Below are 25,348 nucleotides of genomic sequence, written 5' to 3'. Positions count from 1 at the left end.
TAAAAATGGTGTGTGTTGTACTAAAGTTAAAGCATTAACAATAGCCATACGTTCTTATATTTCCTGGCCCCAGATTCTCTAATATTGTTTTACTTGCTGACACTAAAGCATGCAGAATTTATTCCATATAAAGATGTGAGTGCATTATTTTTGTCACTAGAGGGCAGGAAATTAAAGTACATCATTTCCAAAACCCCTTGAAGATAAAAGTGCTATATTTAGGAAATCATAATTAGTTCCTAAAAGAAGAAAATAATTCAGTAAATAAGTATTATCCTAGTGAATAATTCATAAGCACTAAAAAATTTAACAAATGATAAACTCATTTTGTTTTACTTTAATGATTTTTATAGGAAAGAAATATGAATTTCATTGCATGATAATCTTAAGAATGAACATTTCTCCTAACACACAATATATCTTTTGTTTAATATTTTTCATTTGCTTTGAAAAAAAAAAGAATCCTTTCTTGCTTTTTGCTGGGCTGTTTATCATGCCATGGGTTTCTTTTCTCAGAAGTGTATTTAACCTGCTAACTCTAGTTAATTGTTTAAAATTTTAAACAATGGAACTCCTACTGATTTTTAGTCACTTTCTATATGGCTTTCCAAGTATCTTTCCGATCTGGCCTGCACAAGATTTCCAGGTAAATGTGAAAGGTTTTTGCACATCTAAGATTTTTGGAAATACCCACCAAATGAACCAGAGAAGGCTCAGTCCCTTCCCATATACCTTGCATTCAAAATACAAAGCTGTAGTTAGAAATTTAAATGACAAAATTATACAAAGGGTCGTTGGTGATCTGTTGGCAGTGGCAGTGGCACCAAGGAAGCCGAAGCAGGCTACAGTGGATCGGGGGAATTGAGGAGTACATAGCAAGTAAGAAAGTAAGGAGAGCGCTGTTTCTCCTTTAAAACTGATTGCATTAGTAACTGACATCTGTTCATTGTCTTTCCAGGATATAGGACCTTGCATACTTCATTGAAACAAAAGTTTAGTAAGCACCTAATCAATGCAATAGGTTGGGTGAAGGAACTATGAAGAAGACAAAGATGAACCAGATATGGAGTCTTCCTTTTAAAAACTTAGAAGGTGAGATAATGAATACACAATAACAACAATAGCTGGCTTTTCTTAAACATTTAAAACACGCCAGGTATTGATGTCTTTAACATTTTGAATCTTTATAACAAAAGACTCAAGGACTTTTAGGCAGAATTTTAAACTTTAAGCATGTAATTGATCATAGACAATTGTTCTTGGAGCTGTGTGAAAAAATATAAAGGAAATAAAAGAATATTCTTGAAGAAGGCTGGGCAAGAAACCTGACGTAACAGACCTGACGTAAGAGGACAGCTGTTTGAGGATGAACCAAGTATTCAGTTCACAAAATCAGCAGAATCATCACTATTATTGTTCAGCCCCTTTCTGTTCAGACGAAGAAACTGAAATGAGAAAAAATGTATAACTTGCCTAAGGTCCCCCATCTAGTAAAAACTCACATCAGAATTCAAATTCAGGAGACTGGACTTCAGAACATAGGCATAAAACTGTGACAGAAAACTACAGGGAAAGGTTGAGTAAGGATCAAAAGAGAAGATATACTAAGCACTCAGGTGTTCACAGGAGAGAGAAAATGACTTTTCCTGATGGAATCAGAAAAAAGTCATGAGGCAGGGCATTAGGTTAATTTGTGGTGAACATGACAGGCATGGAGGTAGGTGACCAGAGGTCCAGAGGTGGGACCGCACACAGGAGGCCCAAGGGAGATGTGTTGGTTTGGATGTACAGCAAGCCGTGGGTGGCCAGAATTTAGAAGTTAATTAGGTCTCTCTTTTACAATGGTATTAGTCCCACTCATAAGGGCTCCACCCTCATGACTTAATCCCAAAGGTCCCATCTTTTAATACTATCGCATGGGGGATCAGGTTTCAACAAATGATTTGGGAGGGGGAGCACAAATGTCAGACCATAGCAGTTACTGTACAAATAAATCAGAACTGCAGAGAGGGACTATCTGCTTGGGAAATCAAACCATCTCTCTAGGAAGACGTTCTTCATCCTAGATGTTTCATTCAAGGTCCTGGAATAAAACAGATGGCATCATCAGTTGGAATTTTTAAGGAGAAACTTTTACAGTGGTGTAGACAAGGTAATGGCAAATCACAGCACACTGAAGCCTGTTCAAGGGCTAGGGACGGTTGGAAACCATTAAACCTCATAGGCCTCAGTGATGAGGAGGTTAAGTGTAATTTTTTTGGAACTGGGAGGATCAAGGCCTTGGGAGAACAGAGAACCTTGAGCACACTCACCAATTATATACATTCTAGTAAGGCTTGGTGATTTCAAGGAGGCTGAGGAAGGAGGATCACAAGTTCTAGGCCAACCTCAGAAACTTAGTGACAGTCTGTCTGAAAATAAAAACTAAAAGGACTGGGGATGTAGCTCAGTGATAGAGCTAAAATCTAAGCAACTTCATCCCTTTTCCCACCGATTGTGACATATAATATCCTGCTGTGAGCTGAGAGTTGGCCACACCCCAAATGAGGCTAATCTTTTTTGAAGATGGCATTTGAAACATCGTGTCCAACAAAGGCAGGAATTAAGGAGTCTCTTAGCAGGCTTATGTTTTACAGAAGCTCTGGATTCACTAGACCAAAAGTGGGTGAGAGTAGAACAGCCTGAAGCAGGGACATCTCTGCCCCGGGATAGACCTCGTATGAAATGCTTATCCTCACAGGCCCTTAGCAACAGTTCTCCATTCATCCACTGAGGAAGAGAAATGAACCTTATTTCTATTTACATGGGTGGATTTCATGACACTCAATACAGTGTGCATTAAGGGAATGCCTCAAATACAGAGGTCAGGAGGGTTCTGATCATTCCTTAAGGCACCAAACTATCCTGTGGAACTTGAACCTTAAGAGATACCCCTGGAAGGTAAGAGGTAAGTTTTCAATAGGAAACATATTCCCAAAAGGAACCCATTTATTCTAAATAGGAAATGTAAAGGCTGACATATTATTTTTTATTTTCATTCTTACTACTTTGGCTGAAACTCATACAAAAAAATCAACACATATGGACTTTACAGCTGAACATTCTTTCTCCAGCATCTTGATTCCTCTGTCAGCCTCAAAATAGGCAATTACAGAGGCAAATAAAAACCTTTCTGTGATCCAAAGGTTTTGTGGGAGCCATTGCCACCTACACATTGGGCAGCAGGTCCTTTGGGCAGCATTCAGGGTGAGCCACATATGAAAGTGGAAACCAACAGCTTCAGTTCTGGTTTTGGAGCATATGGTACAATAAATTATCAGCATGCAGTCTATAATTAAGGATACAGTTTCTCTATAATAATGCCTGCATGTGCATGTGTGTGGCTGCCCATTACCTTCTAGAATGGAATTGGATATGGTCAAGCTTTCGTCTGGGGTAACACTGATGCTTTGGTGACTATAATGAGGAGGCTCTGGATTATAAATGTCTCCCTCACCCATCCCCACCAGCCTCCACACAGCCAACAGTACTGACTTATTTCATATTTTGCATTATGTGACCCCATTATTTTGACCATGAGCAAATAGAATCAGGGATTGAGGTCTGAGTCAGTGGCTATGAGATCAGAGACTGAGGTCTGAGTCAGTAGCTATGGTGAGCAGCCTGTGGGTGGTTCAGACTGAGGACCCCGTGGACTTACTCTGCACAGAAGAGTGGCAGCCCAATGTAATTAAATCTCTTTCTACAGAAATCTCAATGGAAGCAGAAGCCGGGTGGCAAAAGCTGCAGGAGAAAGCACAAGCTATGGTACAGAATGAAGGAGAATAGTGAAGGACACTGTAGGAAGTGGCAGAAAAAGCAGTAACTTGGCATAAAGTACTGCAATAGAAGCCGAAGCTCTAGACTAATGGTGTAATTAGAATAGAGAGCAGGGAGCAGTGGATGCCAGATTCTGACGCAGGTACCACAGCACTGAACAGCCATGAGTGACACTGCACTCCTTATGCCTGGTGGTGAAATTGCATTTCCCTGTGCATTTTAATGAAAACTCATTTCTTAGGAGAGGACTGGATGCTTGATTGGTTACTTCCAAAATAATGGTAAATTCCTCAAAAGCATAAGGTCCAGCCCTCACGTAGATGCATGTCTAGAAACTAGAATGTCAACTCATTGATTTGCATTGACAGTATGACCAGCAGGTGGCAGACATCTGCCTGAGCATGGTCTCTCGGTAGAAGAGGTACACAGAAAGACATATTCCAGGTGGTTACTTAGCTTGAACAGATCAAAGTCTGTCATCAGACTTTGTCATTTTCTGACATTCATCTCTACAATGGGCAAGTTTCTGCCAGGCAATCACTCACAGTGGTCCAACAGGATTCCCTCTCTTCTAAGAGGGCTTGGATGAGCATGACAACTCAGTTTTCTAGTCTCTTTATATAAGGTATTGGAATTATTAATTTTACTGGTCAGCTACCTCTTGAAAGTCATAAATCCCTTCTCAGAGTGCTACTTTTAAATGCCTACAGTAACTCAACAAAAGCAATTATAATTAAACAATTCTATCCACAACTTTAAGATCCCCTGCAACCTGACCCATTCACAGTCTTTCTCCAAATTAGGTATGATCAAATTGATTAGGTTTTTCTTCACTAAATTAAACTCATAATTTTGCCTGGCCTTTTTAAGATTATTTCTAGACTGCCTTGGTATATTTCCAACTCCTCTTCTCTTCTTCCACATAATCACAAATGGTTTCCTGATCCTGCCAACACATGGCTCCCACCAACATGTAGCTGGCAAAACCCATCATTTCTTCCATTTCCAAGTACTTCACAAGTTCCTATCATTCTCAACTACTGAATAGTATATAGTAGAGAACTATTAAGACATAATGCGGTATAGTGATAATTGTCTAGATGGAACTCCCTCAATTTAGATATCCTAATATTGACTAAGTACTGGTTATATATCAAATATGACACAGAGATCACTCCCTGCTGTCCCCAATGTCTGGAGTCCAGACAGCTGCTTTGCAATTCCCTTTCATCCCCCAAGAAATTCTAGATAAATCACCTAACCCTGTGAGCCCATTTCCTCCTGTGTAAAATATGTAAATAACGGTAATACCTCTGGAGATTGCTGTGTGAATGAGATAAACAAAAGAATGCATGTGAAAGTGTCATGTATTAGCACATAGGACATTGAAAATAGAAACACCAACATCATTTACATAATATTTATCACACCTGAATGCAACTCTTGTTAATTACTGTTGAGTGGACTCAACCCTCTCTCCAACATTCTTCAAGGTCAGGGGTATCAAGACCTTCTCCACTGGCTGTGCATCCTACAAGTCTTTCTGTTATAAATATTATAGTGTACTTCATTGTTAAAATAATAGCATCGTACAACATCACTTGTCCTTCTAAAATATTTTAGCCCAGAAAACCATTGTGAGTAGTTAACCTCTAGATTTTAACTACCTGCTATTGACTTCTCAGAAACTGAGCTTCCCATTTTTGGAGATGGTCAGAAGGAGATTGATAATAGCCCATCATTGTGGGAAGCCATCCTTATTTAGCAGAATCAGACTAGGTTGAGCCATGGGACCCTGATGCCTGGCTTCTAGGAACTGCCAGGAAGCATGAGTGCTTCCCTGTCTCCTTCTGGAATTTTCCCCCTATGAGAATGGCTCCACCCTCTCCTGTCCATCACAGAAGAAGCTCCTTCTAGTCCTTTCCCCACTTTACCTGTATGTTATAAAGAGAGTTGGGTGAGTTGTTGTAAGAGGCCAGAGCTGGTATGCCCAGACCCGTCATGCTCCTTCTCATTTGAAAAGAGTATTGGCTGTTGTGTGCTTGTTGAGTAGATAAGTTTTTTGGATAATAGATAGAAAAACCACCAACCTCCTCCTCCGGCAGTTAACCCTTTCCTCCTCCACACAGGATGTGGTAGAGAGGACCCCCACACATCATATTTCCTGTGAGATCTTGGTATGTATGACCTGCATTTCAGGAAGCCAACAACCCACACTCGTTTTAGCTTTATAGCATTTCCTAATCAGAATTTCTGGAACAATCTGCCCATCCTCTCTCTACAGGGCTGGACTTTTCCTTCTTAGTCATCTTTTCAAATTGCCTCCTTACTCAATCTGCTAGTGTCGCAGCTGGGTTATAAACTGCATCCACATGTAAAAGACAGGCAACGTGGCCCAAGGGAAATTCTCCCTATAAAACTGCTGAACAGATAACAACTAAGCACAAACTCATCACTGAAATCTAAATCCTTCTCAACTCAGAGAGAATCCTGAGTCTCTTTTTCCTATGCTCACCATTTCTTTCTTTCTTTCTTTTTTTCCTTTTACACAAGACAAAGTTGGAGTTGGTTTTTCTTTCTCTCTCTCTTCAAAGCATAAGAGTAAACTTCCAGTTACCCCTCATTGACATATAACAATCTTAACATAATCCTCACCACTGTCTTATCAATCATGAAGAAAATTCTCTCTTATTTGAAATTAACTCACACTAACTACAACATCAAACTTCTAGAATTTTTTCATTTTTTTAGACACGTTTAAAAAGTCTAGAAAGTTTTTTTTTTTCTTTTTTTTTTTTTTTCACGAAACTCTTAATACGATAGAGCAGCTTTTATACCATGGTGTAGAGATACTTGTTTCCTCACATTAGCCCTCTGGTTGTTGTTTTTATTGCTCAGCTCTTATCTTTTGGTTTCACAAGTATTTGCTTCTCTGGCAGTGTAGTGGCCATATAAAGACAAGTAAGACACACTGTTCTTTCCTCAGGGATCCTCCTGGGTATGGCTTTCAATACTGGCATCATTATATGCTCATTATGCAGTATTTTGTTATTACAATAGTACCATGAATGATCTACTGAAGACAGTGGATGATTTGACTTTCTCCTTTCTAACTAAATCATACTGCTGGGTATGGTGGTGCACACCTAGAATCTTGCTACCCAGAAGGCTGAGGCAGCAGGATCTCAGCCAGCCTCGGCAACGTAGCAAGTCTCATTTAAACAAATATAATGAAGCCCTTATATGTTCTATGTTGAGGCCAGCCTCGGCAACGTAGCAAGACTTTCAGCAATTTAGCAGGAGCCTGTCTCAAAATTAAAAAGAGAGAGAGGGAGAGAGAAAACAAAAGTGGTGGTGGTGGGGACTGAGGATGTAGTTAGTTGTCAACTGGCCTTGGTTCAGGCCCAGTACTGAAAAAGAGTGAAAAATAAATAAATTAGGCCACATTTTTAATTATCCCCCAGTACATGTGATTGTTCTGATTTGCTTTCTTGAATACGATAAAATGGATGGCTTTTTGGTGATACCCTGATTTTTGCATGACTATGTGAGAGCAAGAGGCCACCTCCCAAATGAGACTTGCTTGGAAACCTTCCCATGTCTCCCACAAATTCACTTGGAGCTACAGTTCTCCTCGAGTCAAATCTCAAATCCACCCCTTTCATCCAATGGCCTTCACCTCAACTCAGGACCTCATCCAGGCTCACCTGTATTCGACTTCCTAAAAACTCTTCCTGCCTCCTTACTTGGTTGCCTAAATTCATCCTCTGTGGAATGAGTCCCCTGACAACAAATTGACCATGTAACTAACTCCTTTGCTTAAAGCTACCCAGTGACTCTCTTGTGACCTCCAGGAGAAATTCCAGACACAAGACCTTTTTTAGTGTAGTTTTTTGTTTACCTCTTCAGCCTCATCTCTAGCCCTTTCCCGCCTAGCATCCTCCTCCCCAGTCACTTACTCAGCAAAATTTCTGAGTGCACCGTAAGTCCACACAACTCTGACTTCTGTACAACCTGATCCCTCTACCTGGCATGTGCTTCTCTGAATCACTCCCAACCTCCCATCTACCATCCACCCACCTATTGTCTTTGGACAGTTCCTCCATACAAAGAACTCAAGACTCACTTCCGGTTGAGCTAGGTGTCCTTTCAAAGTTCCCATGAGGTCTAAAAGCACCGCCCTATAGTTTTCTAATGAAGAATTGTAATTTTCTTTAGGGCAGGAACATATCTTATCCAGCATCATGTACTTAATGCTGAACACAGTACTTGGCACATTTGTTGCGTGAATGAATGAATGTTAAGGAAGACATAGCCATGTTTGGGGGAAAATGAGGCAGAAAATTGAGTCTCATTTAAACAAATATAATGAAGCCCTTACATGTTCTTCAGTAGAAAAATTGAATTCAAGTGATTTTAGAAGGATGGTTAGAAAGTTTTATTCAAGAAGAATAGGACTTGGATAGGAAGATCAACTAAGAGAACATCACAGTAATCCCACATGGATATAATGATATTGGAAGTAGAATAATATAAATTATATCCAACAGACGCTGTTTTGAGTTTTTCAAATGTGTTGACTCATTCTCCCAACAATCCCATTCTCTGGGATAAAGGGAAGCTTCCCAGAGAAAAAACAGCAACAACACATATTTTCAATGCTATTTTACACATGAAGAAGCTTAGGTCCAAAGAGATTAAGTAATTTACCCAAGGTCTCAGAGCTATGAAGTGGCACGAATTAAAGGTAAACCCAAAGAGCTATTTCAAAGGAAGAAGAAACAGCTCTGCAAGAGTCAGAATGGCTTTTGGAGTTCTAATCCAGGAAAAGAGAAAGTGGAGGGAACTGTGTGGGGGCACAGGCCTGTAATCCCAGCGGCTCGGGAGGCTGAAGCAGGAGGATCAGGAATTCAAAGGCAGCCTCAGCAAAAGCAAGGCACTAAGCAACTCAGTGAGACCCTGCCTCTAAATAAAATGCAAAATAGGGCTGGGGATGTGGCTCACTGGTTGAGTGCCCCTGAGTTTAATCCCCAGTACCCCCACCCCAAATAAGAAAGTGGAGGAAGTTAGGAAGGGAAGTAAGTTATTTGGAAGTTGTAATTGTTTGGGGCGGAATGGTCTTGATGTCGTGACTGCACATCCCAGTGGAGATAATCTGTGGATGGTTATAAATATCCACAGCAATCCCACATGGACTTCCTGAGAGCCTGCCACAACACACTTGCCCAGGCCAGAGAACTTGCAAACATAGATTTAATATGACATTTTTAAAGGTATTGACTTGATTATATAGTGATACAGTTTTACTTTACTGTGCAACCAAGCTTTTAAAAAATGCTTTAAATAACTTCTCATGTAGTATATTGTTATATAATCATTCATCTTATTATTAGTTATTATTATTAGTCTCTTACTCTGCCTAATTTATAAATTAAACTTTGTTATAGATATGTATGAATAGGAAAAAAAATAGTGCATTTAGAGTTTGATACTCTCTGTGGCTTCAGGAATCCAAGGGGGAGTGTTGGAACATGTCTCCCAGAGATAAGGGGGATTTCCATAAAACCTTTACTAAGTAGTAACATCATTTTACCTTTCCCAACTAGAAGGACAAGATATTCAGAAATGTGGATCCCAGTGATAACTCTTTCAAATTTATAAAGTAAATTAGTATCATTTTGAGAGTTTGGTTTCTAGAGGTTTCCTGTCTATAGAGCAAAGGATACCCTTAGAGTTGTTTTTTGAACAATTGTGTGTCTTTATATGAAGCAAAAGAAAATTTTTTTAAAAAATTGAAAATTGCTTTCAGTTTACTGGTAAGACAAAATAAAGTATGCCACATATGGCTGTCAATGTTAATTGTTCATTAAACTAATTAAGAAGACTATCTCTGTTCATATTTTCCTATTGTAATAAGACAAGTTTAATAATAGGAATTGCGATAGTTGTGTGTTATATAGTAATAATAAACTGTATTTCGTATTTGCCTGGACTTGTAAAACTAAAATAAAGGCGCCTGATGACAAACTTGCTGGGTGGCAGGATGACACTCCTGAACAATGCCAATATGAACCTTTATCTATGATTTCAGTGGGGGCTCCTAGTACAGTCGTGTTCTGGTCTTTATCAATGAAGACCAGAGCATGACTGGACTGAAAATCACTACTTAAACCCCTGGACTTTTGGAGCAAACTGTCAGCACCATGACCAGAGGTCTCCACATTGCTCTGTCTCTTGACTGCCCTGCCTACTATCCACTCCATCACTGATTGCTGATCAATCATTGTCACCAAGGCCAGACGACTGATCACCTCTCCCACAACGACAACTGCCACCCACCCTCTGGCTTATGGGACACCTGAGGACATCCGAAGACATCCCAGGAGCTGAGAGAGGCTACAGCTGAGAAGAATCCCCTCGGTCTTGCTGACTGACTTCTTGGCTAAGAGACGTTGCATTGAGTAAGTCCATGGGAATTGGACTCTAGGTGAACAAGGGAGTGAACTTCAATGTATCTGTGACTTGCTATTAGGAATGTTGAGTGTGCACTGCATGAATAAAATCCACTTGTTGGAACCAAACCTGATTCCTCTCTTAATCACTGCTTATGACACCTATGATTTCCTTGTTTAATAAAAAAAAGGTGTTTTGTTCACTAAATTAGTTCAATGGAGAGAGTCAATGCCTTAGAGAGGACTCCAGGGCAAGGTCTGATTGCACACACAGGCCTAAGGAGCACACTGCAGTTATTTCTGGAGACAAAGAAAGCGAGCATCAACACATTTGAGTTTTTCCCTTAGGAAATTATGACAGATACACATTTTATATTTTCACCTGCTACAAAAGTGAATATCTTAAACTGTGAGAATTAATTTAACATCAGTGCTAAATGCTAACAGTCCTAAGTCACGTTTATCATATGAAAGATCCCAAAGTTAAGTCAAATGAAGACTGGAATTTGTTTTTCTAATTAAACTCAGATAAGTATGAATCTTAATGAATAAAAATATACTCTTTGAGAACAAACTATATTAAGAATAGTTTTTAAATTGTGTGGACAAGATAAACATTGAAACTAAGGAACAGAATTACAAAATTTTGAGAAAAATAAAAAAGTACTTGGTTACAGTAAATGATAGTAAAGTTTTAGACCAAGATATGTTATATCTTGGAATATAAAAGTAAGATGCTAGTGCAATCAGGGATCCAAATTGATTACTAATGAGAAATCACAGAGAAATAGAAAATAATCTTAAGACTTGGGTGAAAATGACTCTTCATTCCAAAAAGCAAGTCCTAGAAACTGTTATATCTATAACTCTCAGGATATTAGAACAGTTTATGGTTTGTCAATCTTTAGGAAAGAAAGAGGTAGACAAGATTATCCATAGAAACTAAATTTGTTCATTAAGGGAAATAATTGCCCAAACCAGCAGCTGGGGATTTGTATATAGCATATACCAGAATTTTAGCAAAGCACTTAAAAGTTTCTCAGAAAACCATCATGATTACTTGCTCTATTTCTCTGAGTTACGTCATTGGGATTTTAATTGGAATTGCATTGAATTTGTATAGTACTTTTGGTAGTATGGTCATTTTGCCAATATTAATTCTGCCTATCCAAGAACATGGGAAATCTTTGCATCTTCTAGGGTTTTCTTTCATTTCTTTCTTTAGTGTTCTGTAGTTTTCATTGTAGAGGTCTTTCACCTCTTTTGTTGGATTGATACCCAGTTATTTTATTTTTTTTTGGGGGGGGGGGCTATTAAGAATACAAGCAACAATAGTTGTTGGCCAGGATGTGGGGAAAAAGGTACACTCATACATTGTTGGTGGGGCTGCAAAGTAGTGCAGCCACTCTGGAAAGCAGTGTGGAGATTCCTTAGAAAACTTCGAATGGAACCACCATTTGACCCAGCTATCCCACTCCTTGGCCTATACCCAAAGAATTTAAAGTCAGCGTACTACAGTGATGCAGTCACACCAATGTTCATAGCTGCTCAATTCACAATAACCAGATTGTGGAACCAACCTAAATGCCCTTCAATTGATGAATGGATAAAGAAATTGTGGTATATATCCACAATGGAAAATTACTCAGCCATAAAGAAGAATAAAATCATGGCATTTGCAGGTAAATGGATGCAGTTGGAGAATATGCTAAGCGAGATAAGCCAATCCCCAAAAACCAAAGACCAAATGATCTCTCTGATAAGTGGATAATGATACATAATGGGGGGTAGGAGTGAGGCAAGAATGGAGGAAGGATGGGTTGCATAGAGGAAAAAGGGGTGAGGAGGGGTGGGAGGAAGTAAAAATAACAGAATGAGACAAACATCATTATCCTATGTACATCTATGATTACACAAATGGTGCGACTCTACTTCCTGTACAACCAGAGAAACAACAGTTGTACCCCATTTGTGTACAATGAATCAAAATAAATAAACAAATAAATAATTTAAAAAAAAAAAAAAAAAAAAAAAAAAAGGTCTCTGGAGACACTGACATTTCAATCTCCCAGGGGCAACTTCCCAGACTCTGATGGCCTCCATTCCTCGATTTGACCAGATTTCCTATTCTACTCTAACTGCCTGTCCTCAATACTGGCTTCACTCTTACAGGGAAACTTGTGGTTACATGAGACCTTCTTCCATAGATTTTTGTAACCCCCAAATTCATATGTTTAAACCTATATCCCCAGGGTGATGGTATTTGGAGATAGGGCCTTTGGAAAACAACTAAGTTGAGGGTGGATCCCCCCCTGGATATAATTAGTGCTCTCAAGAGAAGAGAGGTCAATAAAGGTGATCTTTTTTTCTCCATCCTATCAGAATACAATGAGAAAGTGGTCATCTGCAAACCACGAAGAATGCTCTCAGAAGATACCAAATCTGACAGCATCTTGATCTTGGATTTTCCAGCCTCCAGAACTCTGAGAAAGAAAGCTCTATTATTTAATCCACCCAGTTTATAGTACATTTGTTCGTGCAGTCCAAATTCACAAAGACATCCACTCAAATATTCCAGGATGATCTGTCCATCTCAAAATCCTATCTGAAAAATTCCTTCTGCTATAGAAGGTAACATTCACAGATTCCAGGGATTTGGATATGAATATCTTCAGGAGAAATTATTATGCTAATCATACTCATGCCTAGTGAGCAAGAATAGGAATAGTTGGAGATAAGGTCCGACAGGTGGCCAGAACGAAGTCAGATGGGCCTTTAAGATGGCTTTAAGAATCTCAGAGGTACTATGAGGTAAGTGAAAGTTATGCAGAGAAGCAACACCACTGAACTTATGTCTATAAAGGACCACTTTAGCCTCTGTATTGAGACTACAGAGAGGCATGATAGATGTGGGGAGAACAACAAGAAAGCAACTGCAGTAATCTAGGTGACAGCTGATGGAAACCCTGTGGCGTAGTGTCAGTGGAAGTGGTCAGAAGTGAATGAACTCTGGAGATACTTTGAAGAGCAGAGCCAACAGAATTTTCTGACAGATTCAATATGTTCAGAGAAAGAGTAGTCAAGGATGATTTCTTTTTTTTTTTTAATCTGAGAAACTAGAAGAATGGAATTGCTATCAACTCAAATGGAAGCTCCTGTAGGAAGAAGGTATTAGGATAGAACCACACATTCTGTTTTGGGTATGTTAACCTTACGACTATTAGGCATCCAAGTAGAGACAAATAGGGAGTTAACTTTAGGAATCTGGAACTTAGGAGAAAATTCTGAGAAATATGGAAATATGGAAATATGGAAATTATCAGCATAGGGATGGTATTTTCAACTATAAATCTGGATGAGGTCATCAAGGAAATAAGTTTAAGATAAATAAGAGAATGATCAAGAACTGAATTTTGGAATGTGTCCTTATTAAGAGAATAGGGAGAAGAAGAGAAGCAATGAGTAGGGACTAAGAGAAGAGTGACAGTGTAAATGCAGTTTCTTGGAAGACAACTGTAATGAAGTATATTGAGGAGGGTGAACTGCCGTCTATGACACATGAGATAAATTGGCCAAACCATGTGACCTGGGACAATCTGATAACTATGTGCAGTGAAAGCCAAGAGAACACTGCCATAGCTCCATTTTGGACCAAACTGGCTACTGGATAACACAATCCATGTGTGATGCAGGGATTTACACAATCCGTAATCTAGATCCACACCTTTTTGTCTACTGAAACCAATGACCTATTTCCAGGTGTTTTTTTACTTGGATTCTCAGTAAGCTAGAATTTAGTTGCCCACTCCCGCTGAAATGCTCTCTGCCTTGATTCTACCATTCTCTTGTTGAAGAATTATGACTTGAGGAATGACTGGAGAATTTTAAGCAAAGGAGTGATGTGGTTATATTTTGAACTTTGGAAAAATCACTCTGAAGCTATTCTGTGCCCTGCAGAAAGCAGGGAGAATAAGAGGGCCTCAGGGAAAAGACTGACAGAGGAAACCAAATGACAGATAGTTGTGTTTAAGTGGGCCAGCGATGAGAAGAAAAGCAGTGATAAGTGTGTATATGAAATAGTATTGATAAAGTCAGGTAACAATCACATGTGAGGAAATGGAGGAAGTGGTTCAAAAATGGCTACCAAATATTTTTTTTTTTTTTGGATGTACATGCAGATTTAGCTTTATTAGCCAAAAGTTGGATACAATCCAAGTGACATACAACTACAAATGCATGAATTGTGGGATGTTCATAGAACAAATGTTATAATCAGAACATGTAATGTTATGTGCACAACAAAATGAATGTGTGTCACAGACAGCGTGATGGGAGAACTGCTAAAAGCAAAAGCTTGCAAAAAACCAAAGAGAATAAGTTATACTTACGTACATATCTCCTGCCAAACATACAGTCCATTGCCATATATAACTATAAATAAAAAATAGCTACCAAATATCTAGGTGGGTAAATAGTTGATAGTTGTGTCACTATGAAACATTTTCAAGAAATCGGATGTCTAGGCACCATTTTCACAGATTATGATTCAGTAGTTCTGAGGTGGGACCTGGGATTCTGTATTTGTAGCAAACATCCCAAGTTAGTCTGATCCAGCATACTTTGAGAAACAATAATATAGATGATGGCCGAGTCTATGGGAGAATCTGCCATCATCTATATTCTTTTGAGAAACATTTACTGAGTGCCTGTAAGATGCCACAAACTGTGCTAATTGATGGAGAGGCAAAAATGAAACAAAAACGGAGCAGGTCCTGTGCTGAAAACCAGTGAAGAGGGCAGACACACATATTTCCATTACTGATTCTAAGAAGTACTTTAGAAAAAATAAAGGACCCTGTGAGGATACAGAGCAGGCAAGCAGGACCTAGTTTTAGGAAATGAAGGAAAGCCACTTAGAAAACAGCATTTGAGCTGGGATCAGAATACCTAGGAGTTAACCTGGAAGTTAAGTCAACAAAGAGATAAGATTATAAAGAGAGAGAGGGAGGGAAAGCTGAGACAGGACTTCTGGCAAGCCAGTGTCAAAAGTCAGGCAGCAGGAAGCAGTGAGAAGGAACAGTGAGCCAGGAAAGATGAGAACTGGGAGGGATGAGTCATGCGACCTGGAAAAACAAAAACAAAAATAAATAACAAAATCACATATGAAAAAGAGAAGGGATGGTCAACAGTGTTCAGCTCCAAGGAAAGTCCAGTGAAATCAGGACTGAAGAGTAACCTTATGCCAGGACACTGCAGGGCTTCAGGTGAGGCAGTGAGTTGTAAGGCGAGCAGGTTGAATTCTGAGACTCTCTGACTCCAAATCCGAGCTCTACCACTTACCATCAGTGAGGTTTTTGGAAAGTTTCCACCATTCTGGTCTCAGTTTTGTTATCTGTAAAATCTAGTATACGGGGATCCCCAGTAGAACAAAGACTTTTATCTCATTTGTTCATTGCCTAGCACATGACTGGCCTGTTGAGGATGATCAATAATATATTTGTTGAATGAATAAGGATAGTAAAATACCACTTCACAGTGTCGTAAGTACTGAGTGAATCAATATACATAAATCACATAGAACAATGGTTTCCAAATTGTGCTACCTTTTGGAATCATCTGGCTTTTTTTTTTTTTTTTTAACATAGTGATACCTGGTTCTCTCCCTAGACACTCTGATTAGAATTTCTAAAATCTTCCCAAGTCAATCTCACATACAACAAAGTTCAGAACACACTAGTTTAGAACAATGCCCCAACATACAGAAAGCATTTCTAGCACAAACAAATTTGAGGAAGTGTAGAAGAGAAAAAATAGGCAGATGGGGCGGGGTAGGTGGAAATCATTGACAACTTGTGTGTACAGCATAATAGTAATCTGGGTATTATTTGAAGGTTACTTCCACAAGTATAATTGCATGTTTTTTTTTTTTTTTTTCTCTCATTTGATGCATTGAAACCTTTGGATTTTTGCCAAAATTAAGTAGGCATTTATTTCTGCTCAGGGGCTATTGGAAAGAACAAAGAAATATCTCTAACAATAAGACTTGTACCACCACTTGATGGGCTAGGCCAAATGCCCAAACTGGGAGAAAAAAAAAAAAAAACAGGGACGTTTCCCTCAGTCCCAATGGTAATAGGTAGGCTGCTTTCCAAGCAGTTCTAAAAGCTGTTCCTACTATCACTTCATACCAACTGAAGAATTCAGATCACAGATAGGTTTCATTTCTTCTGTAGTTGATGTAACCCTATCCAGACTGTTTTTTTCTCCCTTCTAGAAATCTTGCAGCTGTGAGTTTAATGCCAAGTTGTGTGTTTCAAATACAGTTCAATAAAGAAGGCTAACTCAGATAACAAGAGGCTCTATGAGTTTCTTTATACAACAGCTGTTGAAAATTCTGGTTGGATATTTGATGCTTTCGTTTAATTCAGAAAAGCACTCAAAGCACTTAGGGAAGCACTGGATTGATTTTCAGCTTGGGAATCCTGAGTCCACAGAGTAACTTAGAAACAGTTCAATAAAATTTTGCAAGCAAATTTTCTGCTCCAGCAAGCAGGTAAAATGAAGTTAGAAATGCATTCTGGACAAACAAGAGATTGCTTATGATGGGCTAAGAAGTCTGCACTCAAGGAAAATGTGGACACAATCCTGAGGGAACTCAGATGGAAGGAAGTGCCCTGAATAGGATGCATGGGTTTGGAATACATGGGGTTAGTAGAGGGGGGTCAAAGGCTAGGAATGTGAGTGGCATTTGTAAAAGAAAGACCAGGAAAAGGAGGAGGAAGAGTTAGAGAGATCCTTAATCAACTATGAGAGGTACATAAATTAAATTAAAAACCTAATCATTGGAACAGGAGAGAGATGAAATGAAATAAGCATGGAAGAGGGTTCCCCAGGAAGAAAAAGAATAAGAAGACCAAATAATATGGAAACCTTTGGGGCAGGTAAAGGAGAAAGAAGTATGAATAAGATGATAAAGGTGTTTGGGTCAGAAACACCACAGAGAAGATGCATCATGTTCTGATCTGCAGAAGGAGAACCAAACTTACTGTTTTCTACTGTTGATGATTTTCTAAAAGTCTGACAAAAGTTTACAAGAATAATGCAACTGATAAACAAATTTGTTGGCATGAAAAATAAGACAAAAACATTCCAAAAAATTGGAAGTAGAGCATCTTTAAAGATGATCAAGTCTGTTTTCAAGGAAGTCAGCAAATGTTACATCTTAACTTGCATTAGATGAGCATGTTTTTTACAGAGGGAACAAGTTTGATATATAACATCATAACCCTGAGATATTATGCATATGAAATACAAACAATCTACAAAGTGTCTGCAAATGAATGCAATATATAAAGAGAATTTTATTATCTGGAGTCCATCCTAGACATCTCTATCTTTATAAAACTTCATGAATGCATCTGATGTACATCTCCAACTGAGAGCTACTGGCCTAGAAAATATTGGATCTAAATTAAGAATAAGATTGTAGCCAATAAGTTTCAAATAACTGAAATGTGTGACCAATAACATTTTACCTTTTGCTATGATAAATGCCAAATCCCGCACTGAAATTAATTGTCATTGTGATGGTATTAAGAGATGGGGCCATAAGAAGGGATCAGGCTGGGTGCAGTGGCACATGCCTGTAACCTCTGTGGTTCAAGAGGCTGAGGCAGGAGGATGGTGAGTTCAAAAACAGCCTCAGCAACTTAGCAAGGCCCTAAGCAACTTAGCAAGACACCCTGTCTCTAAATAAAAAATATTTTAAAGAGGGTTGGGGGGGCGATCCAAGATGGAGGACTAGAGAGTGACTGCATCTCCAGTCACTCCAGAACCCAGGATTCAAGAAGGGGAGGCATTGAGAGATTCAGACTAAAACAGAGCCACTGGGTGAGTCTCCCCCAATCAGTGAAGCGCTGCCCGGGTGGCAGGCCTGGATTCGGGTGGCTTATTAGAGTAGGGCAGAGCAGCTAGAGTCTGCCCTGGGCAGCTCTGTGCACTCGGGCACACTCCAGCGGTGGGCTCCTCCCATAGGGCCAGATTTTCCAGCATCTCGGAGTAGGCCCCCCAGTGAGAGCCTTTCTGTACAGAACTAAGCTTCAAGACCCTGAACCAGGGCGGCGAGTTCCTGCCCACGGGTTGCCTCAGGGACCAATACACGGCACCCAGGGACGTCCCCAAGCAGCCCACAGCACGGCCCCCTCCGGCGGGAAGCGCCTTTCCAGGCTAGCTTCTCAGAGCAGACCGCCCAGTGAGACCCTCTCTACACAGAGCCAGCCACAAGTCCCCAAGCCAGCGGTGACCTCCGGCCCGCAAGCAGCCTCTGGGACCAGGGCAAGGCAGCCAGAGACCTCTCCAGGTGGACCTGCCCCCCAGCCGCAGGCTTTTTCCACGGGGCGATCCAAGATGGAGGACTAGAGGGTGACTGCATCTCCAGTTGCTCTAGAACCCAGGATTCAAGAAGGGGAGGCATTGAGAGATTTAGACTAAAACAGAGCCACGGGGTGAGTCTCCCCCAACCGGTGAAGCGCCCGGGTGGCAGGCCCGGATTCGGGTGGCTTATTAGAGTAGGGCAGAGCAGCTAGAGTCTGCACCAGGCAGCTCTGCACACTCCGGCGGTGGGCTCCTCCCACAGGTCCAGATTTTCCAGCATCTCAGAACAGGCCCCCCAGTGAGAGCCTTTCTGCACAGAACTAAGCTTCAAGTCCCTGAACCAGGGCTATGAGTTCCTGCCTGCGGCTTGCTTCAGGGACCAGGACAAGGGAGCCAGGGACTTCCCCAAGCAGCCCGCAGCCCGGCCCCCTCGGGCGGGAAGCGCCTTTCCAGGCTAGCTTCTCAGAGCACACCGCCCAGTGAGAGCCTTTCCACACAGAGCCAGCTCCAAGTCCTGGAACCAGTAGCAGGTTAGGGACAGCTTTCCTTGGAAGCACTGCATTATCAAGTTACTCCAAGACTTCAGGCTACTGAAGGCAGGAGGGTGAGACACTGGAAATCTACAGGGACACTATAAGCCAATAGAAGAATTCTGTAATATCACAAAGTCCCACTGATATCTGACCAATATGAGAAAACAAGGGAAGAAAATGTTCCAAACAAACCTAGATACTATATCAATAAAACCCAATGACAGCACAGCAGAAAGAATGTCAGAAAGGGAGTTCAGAATGTACATAATTAAAACAATCAGGGAAGCAAATGAGGAGATGAAAGAGCAAATGCAGGCATTAAATGATCGCACCAATCAACAGTTAAAGGAGCAAATATGGGAAGCAAGAGATCATTTCAATAAAGAGTTAGAGATATTGAAGAAAAACCAAACAGAAATCCTTGAAATGAAGGAAACAATAAACCAAGTTAAAAACTCCATAGAAAGCATAACCAATAGGATAGAACACCTGGAAGACAGAACCTCAGATATTGAAGACAAAATATTTAATCTTGAAAACAAAATTGACCAAACAGAAAAGATGGTAAGAAATCATGAACAGAATCTGCAAGAATTATGGGATATCATGAAAAGGCCAAATTTAAGAATTATTGGGATTGAGGAAGGCTTAGAGAAACAAACCAAAGGAATGAACAATCTATTCAATGAAATAATATCAGAAAATTTCCCACTGAAGAATGAAATGGAAAACCAAGTACAAGAGGCTTATAGGACTCCAAATATACAAAATTACAACAGACCCACACCAAGGCACATTATTATGAAAATACCTAACATACAAAATAAAGACAGAATTTTAAAGGCCGTGAGAGAAAAGAATCAAATTACATTCAGGGGGAAACCAATAAGAATATCAGCAGATTTTTCAATCCAGACCCTAAAAGCTAGAAGGACCTGGAACAACAATTACCAAACCCTGAAAGAAAATGGATGCCACCAAGAATCTTATACCCAGCAAAACTTACTTTCAGATTTGACGATGAAATAAGATCCTTCCATGATAAACAAAAGCTAAAGGAATTTACAAAAAGAAAGCCGGCATTGCAGAACAATCTCAGCAAAATATCCCATGAGGAAGAGATGAAAAACAACGATGCAAATCAGCAACAGGAGGAACTAGCCTAAAGGAATAGCCAAATAAAGGGGAAACCAAATCATGTCAAAAAACAAAAATGAGTCAAATGACTGGGAATACAAATCATATCACAATAATAACCCTGAATGCTAATGGCCTGAACTCATCAATCAAAAGACATAGACTGGCAGATTGGATTAAAAAGAAAAATCTAACAATATGCTGCCTGCAAGAGACTCATCTCATAGAAAGAGATACCCATAGACTAAAGGTGAAAGGATGGGAAAAAACATACTATGCACACGGACACAGCAAAAAAGCTGGAGGATCCATCCTCATTTCAGATAATGTGGACTTCAAGCCAAAACTAGTCAGAAGGGATAAAGAAGGACATTACATACTGCTTAAGGGAAGCATAAATCAGCAAGACATAACAATCATAAATATCTATGCCCTGAACATTGGCTCATCCATGTACGTCAAACAAATCCTTCTCAATTCCAGAAACCAAATAGACCACAACACAATAATACTAGGCGATTTTAACATACCTCTGTCACCGCTGGATAGATCTTCCAAAAACCAACTGAATAAAGAAACCATAGATCTCAATAACACAATCACCAATTTAGACTTAACGGACCTATATAGAATATACCATCCAACAAAGAACAAATACAGTTTCTTCTCAGCAGCACATGGATCCTTCTCTAAAATAGACCATGTCTTATGCCACAAAGCTACTGTTAGCAAATACAAGAAGATAGAGATACTACCTTGTACTCTATCAGATCATAATGGATTGAAATTAGAAATAAGTGACAGAATAAAAAACAGAAACCTCTCCAATACCTGGAGATTAAATAATACACTATTATATGATGAATGGATAACAGAAGACATCAGGAGGGAAATAAAAAAATTCTTAGAAGTAAACGAGAACAAAGACACACCATATCAAAATCTCTGGGACACTATGAAAGCAGTACTTAGAGGAAGATTTATTTCATGGGGCGCATTCAACAAAAGAAGTAGAAATCAACAAAAAAACGACTTAACACTACAGCTCCAAGCCCTAGAAAAAGAAGAGCAAACTAACACCAAAAATAGTAGAAGACAGGAAATAGTTAAAATCAGAGCTGAAATCAACGAAATTGAAACAAAAGAAACAATCGGAAAAATTAACAAAATAAATAGTTGGTTCTTTGAAAAAATAAACAAAATTGATAAACCCTTAGCCACACTAACAAAGAGAAAGAGGGAGAAAACTCAAATTACTAAAATTCGGAATGAACAAGGAAATATCACAACAGACACGAGTGAAATACAAAACATAATTAGAAGCTATTTTGAAAATCTATACTCCAACAGAACAGAAAACCTCGAAGACATCAAGTTTCTAGAGACATATGAATTACCTAAACTGAACGAGGAGGACATACACAATTTAAATAAATCAATTTCAAGCAATGAAATAGAAGAGGTCATCAAAAGCCTACCAACAAAGAAAAGTCCGGGACCAGATGGGTTCTCAGCTGAGTTCTACAAAACCTTTAAAGAAGAGCTCATTCCAATACTTCTCAAAGTATTCCATAAAATAGAAGAGGAGGGAACCCTCCCAAACTCATTCTATGAAGCCAATATCACACTGATACCTAAACCAGACAGAGACTCATCAAGGAAAGAAAATTTCAGACCAATATCCTTAATGAACATCGACGCAAAAATTCTCAACAAAATTTTAGCAAATCGCATACAAAAACATATTAAAAAGATAGTGCACCACGATCAAGTGGGTTTCATCCCAGGGATGCAAGATTGGTTCAACATCCGGAAATCAATAAATGTCTTTCACCATATCAACAGACTAAAAGTTAAGAATCACATGATTATTTCAATAGATGCAGAAAAAGCATTTGATAAAATACAGCAACCCTTCATGCTCAAAACACTAGAGAAAATTGGGGTAGTGGGAACATTCCTTAACATTGTAAACGTCATCTACACTAAGCCCATGGCCAATATCATTCTAAATGGTGAAAAACTGAAAGCATTCCCCCTAAAACCTGGAACAAGGCAGGGATGCCCTCTTTCACCACTTCTATTCAACATCGTTGTTCAGACTCTAGCCAGAGCAATTAGACAAACCAAAGAAATTAAAGGGATACGAATTGGAAAAGAGGAACTCAAACTATCCCTGTTCGCTGATGACATGATTATATATTTAGAGGAACCTGGAAATTCCACCAGAAAACTCTTAGAACTCACAAGTGAATTCAGTAAATAGCAGGTTACAAGATCAATGCTCATAAATCCAATGCATTTTTATACATAAGTGATGAATCTTCAGAAAGAGAAATTAGGAAAACTACCCCATTGACATTAGCATCAAAAAAATTAAATACTTGGGAATCAATCTCACAAAAGAGGTGAAAGACCTCTACAATGAGAACTACAGAACACTAAAGAAAGAAATTAAAGAACACCTTAGGAGATGGAAAGATCTCCAATGTTCTTGGATAGGCAGAATTAATATTGACAAAATGGCCATACTACCAAAAGTGCTATACAGATTCAATGCAATTCCAATTAAAATCCCAATGATGTACCTTACAGAAATAGAGCAAGCAATTATGAAATTCATCTGGAAGAATAAGAAATCCAGAATAGCTAAAGCAATCCTCAGTAGAAAGAGCGAAGCAGGGGGTATTGCAATACCAGATCTTCTACTCTATTACAAAGCAATAGTAACAAAAACGGCATGGTACTGGTACCAAAATAGACAGGTAGATCAATGGTACAGAATAGAGGACACGGACACAAACCAAAATAAATACAATTTTCTCATACTAGACAAAGGTGCCAAAAATATGCAATGGAGAAAAGATAGCCTCTTCAACAAATGGTGCTGGGAAAACTGGAAAACCATATGCAACAGAATGAAACTAAATCCCTATCTCTCACCGTGCACAAAACTCAACTAAAAATGGATCAAGGACCTCGGAATTAGACCAGAGACCCTGCATCTTATAGAAGAAAAGTAGGTTCAAACCTTCAACTTGTGGGCTTAGGATCAGACTTCCTTATCAGGACTCCCATAGCCCTAGAAATAAAAACTAGAATCAACCACTGGGATAGATTCAAACTAAAAAGCTTTCTCTCAGCAAAGGAAACTATCAGTAATGTGAAGAGAGAGTCTACAGAGTGGGAGAATATCTTTGCCAATCATACTTCAGATAGAGCGTTAATTTCCAGAATCTATAAAGAACTCAAAAAACTCTACACCAAGAATACAAACAATCCAATCAACAAATGGGCTAGGGAAATGAACAGACACTTCACAGAAGAGGATCTACAAGCAATCAACAGATATATGAAAAAATGTTCAACATCTCTAGTAATAAGAGAAATGCAAATCAAAACCACCCTAAGATTTCATCTCACCCCAATTAGAATGGCGATTATCAAGAACACAAGCAACAATAGGTGTTGGCGAGGATGTGGGGAAAAAGGTACACTCATACATTGCTGGTGGGGTGCAAATTAGTGCAGCCACTCTGGAAAGCAGTATGGAGATTCCTCAGAAAGCTTGGAATGGACCCACCATTTGACCCAGCTATCCCACTCCTTGACCTATACCCAAAGGACTTAAAATCAGCATACTACAGAGATACAGCCACATCAATGTTCATAGCTGCTCAATTCACTATAGCCAGATTGTGGAACCAACCTAGATGTCCTTCAATTGATGAATGGATAAAGAAACTGTGGTATATATATACAATGGAATATTACTCCGCCATGAAGAATGATAAAATCATGGCATTTGCAGGCAAATGGATGAAATTGGAGGATATCATGCTAAGTGAGATAAGCCAATCTCAAAAAACCAAAGGATGAATGATCTCGCTGATAAGCCGATGAGGACATATAAGGGGGGGTAGGAGGGGTTAGTGTTAGGGTTAGGGTTAGGTTTAGGATTAGGGATAAGGTGGGTGATAAGAATGGAGAAAGAAAGGACTGTATAGAGGGAAAAGAGGGGTTGGAGGGGTCGGGGGAAGGGAAAAAATAACAGAATGAATCAAACAATATTGCCCTATGTAAATTTATGATTTTCAATTAAAATTTAAAAAAAAAAGAAAAAAAGAAAAAAAAAAGAGGGTTGGGGATGTGGTTCAGTGGTTATGCACCCCTGGGTTCAATCCCTGCAATGAAGAAGGAGGGGGAAGGTGAGGGAGAGGGGGAAAGGGAGGGGATCAAGCCATAATGACTTTGTCTTCATGAAAGGATTAATGTCATTTGACAGGAGTGGGATAGTCATCTTGAAAGTGATGAAAGAATGAGGTTTAGCTCCTTCTTTTTGCTCTCATGTTTTCTTGTCCTTCTATCTTCTGCTATGAGATGACACAGCACAAAGACATTGATAGATAACTCGTGCCTTGTTTGTTTGTTTTTGGCTTCCCAATAAACCAGATGAACTTTTACCACATATAAACTATCCAATCTCAGGTATTCTGTTGTAGCAACACCAAATAGACCAACTACAATACATGGAGGCCCATTATCATCAGACAATGGATAAATAGAATTAGATCTTAGACACCAAGAGAATTGAAAAATTTCTCAGAACTTCCTGTATGGGATGCAATTTCTGAAATATTTATACTAATAATATTCTCCTTTATGAAAATTTCACTTGGAAAGGAGAAATGCCTCTTTTTCTTGACAACTCTTCTCATATAACACATCAATAAAAATATATTTTTAAAAACCTGATTATTTCTAGTACTTTACAAAATGAAAAAGTAAATCTGTATGATCTCCCAAAGGTCCTCTAGGATATCACAAAAATAGTTTTATTAGCAAGTAATTAAACTGTAAAGCAAAAGATAGCCTGAAAGTTTTACTTGTTTTCTATAATTGAGGGGAAAATAAAAATAGAAAATGTTATCAAAGGATATTTAGATACTTAAGATCAGATCATGATTGCTTGAGAAATAATACTTGTTACCTATTTAATCAAAGCAAGGGAAAAAATTCAAAATAAGCAAAGAA

This window comes from Sciurus vulgaris (assembly GCF_902686455.1).
Source record: "Sciurus vulgaris genome assembly, chromosome: 1".
NCBI classification, from domain to species: Eukaryota; Metazoa; Chordata; class Mammalia; order Rodentia; family Sciuridae; genus Sciurus; species Sciurus vulgaris.
The sequence above is the reverse complement of the archived record's forward strand: the minus strand, read 5'-3'. Positions refer to the sequence as shown.